The following is a 5,310-nucleotide window of genomic DNA, read 5'->3' on the forward strand; positions in this document are numbered from 1 at the left end:
AAGCTAGTCTAACTTGACAAAATAACTTTTACTTTCTATCCCCATCGCAGACATTTTTCATCAAATGAGTATTCAACATATTTTTTGTTGATTGCGGCCTGTAGCACCAAGCCTTTAAATTAGCCGAGCTTTACTGATGCTTTTCAGTAACACTCTGCTTCACACACATAGTCAGACATATTCACACTTGTCCTGTATTGGTGGCCACAGAACAGTGGTCATTTCCCGAACTGTTGTGGGGAACCAAACCTGTGATCTTCCATAACTCTTACCTTCAGGCTGGCATCACCACTTCAGTACAGATAGTGTTGTCAAATTCCTTCTCTCACCACCGACCCAGATCTCTAGTTATGAACATGGTAAATGGAATGGATGGACTGCATTTATATAGCGCTTTTATCCAAAGCGCTTTACAATGCCTACATTCACCCATTCACACACACATTCATACACCGATGGTGGCAAGCTACCACGCAGGGTGCTGGCGCAACCATCGGGAGCAATTTGGGGTTCAGTATCTTGCCCAAGGACACTTCAACATGCGGACTGGAGGAGCCGGGGATCGAACCACCGACCTTATGATTAGTGGACGACCCGCTCTACCTCCTGAGCCACAGCCGCCCCAACATGGAGTGCTGGTTATCAATATCAATCTGGACATGGAGTCCAGATTGATATCCTATTACGACTCGTCTCCCATCTGTGGACATCTGCAATTAGGCTGAATTGGCCATATCAAGGTTGCCAGATTGATGCTCATCCCCCCTCTGGGGAATGCTTACATCATTCTAAGTGTCTTACTGACCCTCGATGCTCTCATTACTGCTTGTTAGAACAATTAAACATGACGTGTATCAGATTTATGTGTGTGTGTGCGTGTGCGTGTGCGTGCGTGCGTGTGCGTGTGTGTGTGTGTGTGTATTATATTCTGAGCAGATGTGAGCATCTGCCATTGCAGTTAAGGTCATTAAAACATGTCTAGGGGTGTTTGCATGTGGATGTGTTTTGTTTTCCATGTGCACACACACACACACATACACACACACACACACACAAGCACAACAACAGCATTCGGTAAAGACTGACGTTGAAATTTTCCCCACTTCCATATGTGTTAATGGTCTACTCTGCAAACCTGCATTTTCCCATCACTAACAGAGACAGAATAATTTCTGGGAATTTTTGAAAACAGAATATTCCTTTGCTGATGTGTAAACAACTCTAGGATAGATCAGGAATATCGCTGAAGTTTGAAATTCTTTGCAACTTTCAAGGCTTTAGCTTGCTTTATCGTGGAGGACATCCCTCTTATACAGAGGGTGGACAAAATGAAGGAAGCATCTAACAATATGAATATAAAGTACCTAGTAAAGAATAAAGGCCACCCTTTGCCTTCAGATCAGCTTAAATCCTCCTTGGAATGCCGTCATACAAGTCCTGAACTGTGTGCAGTGGCATATTAGGTTATGTGTCTTTGTGCGCTGGCCTTGGATACAACCAGTTTCAGAATGACAGCCCTGTAATAAATACCAGCTTTGTGAAACTCTCAGCAGACAGTTTTTGAGACTGTGTCACCAAGGTGTTGATTCAATTCTGTGGTAATTTTATGGAGAACGTAGTTTTGTGGTGTGTAGCAACTATCCTGTTAAGTGTCTGTCTATCCCTGTTTGAGTCCCTGCAATTCAGGCACCGCCTATTTGGCTTCTTTGGAAGTCTTTTAGTTGTTTTGTAATTGTGGTTTAGTTTACATCAAAGTAAAAGTCCATTTTCATGTGCTGTTTCTGTTATTTTGCTCAACCCCATGTATTCCCAGAGCCTTTTACAAGCGAGCTGCGCTTCACGCTCTCACCAGCAGAGTGCGCTGCATGATGGGAATCCCCTTGCCTTGCCCAAGGCTGCACTCACTCAAGGGCCTCTGCACTTGAAAGTCCAATTGAGTTTAATCTACTGCAGGAGAGCAGGTAGCCCTGTGGTTAAAATGGTGTACTTTCTACCAGTCCTCTCACTGTAGATCATCCAATAAAGTGTAGATTAGAGTAATCTCTTCTCAGCACTAAGTGACCATTGAGCAGGTCGGCATCGGTGAACTCCTTACACCGGTTAAGACTTGCAGCTGCCAGATGCAACTGGCCTCACCTTGTCCTGTCTGATGTATGGAGCCAATAAGCAGAGACCCTGAGTTGTAATGAGCAGTGGTCTTCTGCTCCGCTGCTATGTGTGTGTGCTGGCCGTTTGGCCCCAATAAACACAGAGCTTTATTGGACAACTCTACAGTTCCTCTCATCTGTCATCACAGCCTTCTCAGAGACACAAGGGCTCATGGAGGGGACCAGGTGGGGAAGGCGGGGGGTGGGGCGGTGGAGGGTGTGTGTGTGTGTGTGTGTGTGTGTGTGTGTGTGTGTGTGTGTGTGTGCGGTGACCAGGGAACTGTTATGTGTATAATTAATGACCTCATCCTGCTCCTCCTGCTGTCTGAGAGAGAGAGGGAGAGAGAGAGAGAGAGAGAAAGCGGAGGGGGCAGCGGGATAGCAAGTGAAATCAAGTGAGTGAAAATGACAAAAAAACAGGGAGAAGGGGAGGAGAGAGAGACAATGAGAGTGAAGGAGGGAAGCATATGTTAAAGGCTGCCCTTGATTAATAATTATGAGTTTTCCCAGTGACCAAGTGGCCATCCCATTACCCCTGCTGTCTGCCGGGGGGGCAATTACCTAGGATTTACCCCCTGTGCTCCTTCCTCCATACATCCTCCCCTCCTCTCCCCCTAGCCTTCATTTTTCATGTGCCCCATCCTCCGCCAGCCTTCTCTGTCCCTCTACCCCACCCCACCCCCACCCCTCCCACTTCCACCCACAGTGGCTCCTCTGTTCCCATGGCGATAATGGGAGCCGAATGTAAATAAGTGGTAAATACCAAGGGACAGGACCTTGAGTCAGACTGAGGCCCGGGACTGATCAAACCCTGCCTGTCACTGCACATCTCCTCTCTGTGTGCTGTGGAGGCGAGGTGAAGCGAGGACAAAGAGAAGGGAGGGGGCAAGGGGGGGGGGGGATTGGGGGTTGGTTGTGACTGGTCTGTCTAGCAGTGGGACCCTTGTCGAGGCTCTGGCCCCAGGGGGTCAGTCTGGTCCTCCTCTCCCTCGCCCACTCCCTCTCTCGCGCCTTCTTTCTATCCCGTTCAGCCCTCCCACCCCTCACCCCAAACAGGGAGGGAGACACACAGGGAAACTACATGTCTTGTTTTACTGTCACATCAAAGTGGACACGCCTGTACCTATTGACAGACTGACACAGAGCGGTAGACACAAGACACTTGCACAAAATTCAATAACCTTATTAGCATGACTGCTTATCAGAAACAATATTGCCAATATGCAAAATGCCAGTTTTCAAAAACCAACAAACAATAGTTTATGCAGTATACCACATTGAGATGATTAATTGTTTGCCTTGAAAACGAAAGAATATTAGCAATTAAATATTAGGAAAAAAAGAAAGAAAAAAAAACAATATTAGCTAACCATCAATAGCTATAGAACTATTAATTATAACATAAACACCAGTACATAATCACTCACATACAGAGATATTCTCTCTCTCTCTCTCTCTCTCTCTCTCCCCCGCTATACACACACACAAACTGCACTGCATTGCACAGTCGTGATTCCACATTTTACATTCAGAAGGGATGAGAAGGCTGGCCAGCAGTAACGTCAGGGGGCGGAGATGATCTCCTCAAATTACGTCTCTCTTCCCGCTGGACCCCCGGGGCTCTCCTCCCCTCCGCACGTTAACAGAGACAGTCTGCCTGCATGAGGAGGCGTCGTTAGGCCAGCGTTAGGCCTCGCTTTGCGTGGCAACAGAGCAGCGGGTGCACCTGTTAGAGGTGTGGGTCCCATCTGTACAGTAACAAGCAGCTCAGACCTGTGCCTGCAGCTAGAGGTGGAGCTGGCACAGTCGGGCTCGGGTTACCGCACCCCTGGGAGAGCGTATGTATGCGTGTCGAAGGGGTATAGAATGGCCAGGTCACGATGGCTCATTGGAAGAACATGGCGATGAGAGTGGGGGAGGGTGTACACAGGTGCATCCTCTTTGTACTTTGTTCGGTATGTGTTTGTTTGTGGTTTGCATGCCTGAAGGGTCATAATGATTCATTGTCTATAAAGAAGGAGAGTGGTCTCGTTATGAGGGGCTGAGAGGTTTATGAGGACTATAAGCACAGCTGCATCCTGCATGTAGACAAATGGGGTTGGGGCACATGGTCTGGGGCTGAAAACTGTTTGGCTTGTGTATGTGTGTGAGGAGTATGGGAGTTCTTATATTAGTGTCTGGGTTTTAACACAATTTTGAAAGATGCGAAAATGTGGGGTGGGGAACGAGAGTGAATAGTCTCTACTTGGGCGGTAACAGTTTTTAACAGCCCCAATATACCTGAACAATGGTTTTCTGCCCATGGAAGTGGATGCAGGACTTAATCTGAAAAAAATTGATATTAAGAACAGGAGTAATGTTACTCACTATATAGAAGCCATATAGCCAAAGCTCAGAAGCCTGATTTCATGCTGATTCACTCTTTAAGGAAATAGCAGGGGAAGGTTTTGCCCATGGTGCCCATCTTTTACAAGCGGAGCACTCCTGACTGTAAATGTACACAACCATTCATATTTCAAAAGATTTGAATATAGGACAGTTATCCATTACAGGGTCTTCTCTTTCCACATTATTCACACACACATAGTCATACATACAAACAGACACACACACATTACACTGTGTGAACCCATGTTTCCCCCTGTTCCCTGTATTTCCCCCTAGGAGTACGATCATGTATAACCCATTTCCTCTCATGATCCGGCCTGTATAGATTAAATATGTAGCCATATCATCAAACATTTAATGCTCACGCTACTACAAATCAGATTTCTAATCGAGTGTGGACTTTGGGGATGGGTGCTCACGTGCATATCTTGATCCTAAGTTGATGTGAGTGTGCTGTTTGCATGCTGGAGTAGCTCCTAATAGTTATGCATGCTTGCAGGCACACTTTCTGGCTCGAGTGTTAATTCTTAGATCAGCGTTATGGAAACAATGTTTTCTTATCCCATCCAGAAACACTGTGTCGGTGTGTGCGTGTGTGTCTATTTCTGTGCATGGTGTAGGCCGGGAAGCCTCCTCAGCACTGGGGAAAGTGGGCTAAGTTTACTGGGGCAGAAAATGCTGGAGCGTGACTCAATCCAGCGCCTTCATACACCAGCCTCTGAAATATGCCTCCGTCGCATTCTGTCTGCTCAATGCCTCTCCCACACACACTCAC

Source organism: Centroberyx affinis, unplaced genomic scaffold, assembly GCF_046629955.1.
Source record: "Centroberyx affinis isolate AG114_WGS23_722 - 3 ecotype Tasmania unplaced genomic scaffold, CSIRO-AGI_Caff_v1 ptg000755l_1, whole genome shotgun sequence".
Taxonomy (NCBI): domain Eukaryota; kingdom Metazoa; phylum Chordata; class Actinopteri; order Beryciformes; family Berycidae; genus Centroberyx; species Centroberyx affinis.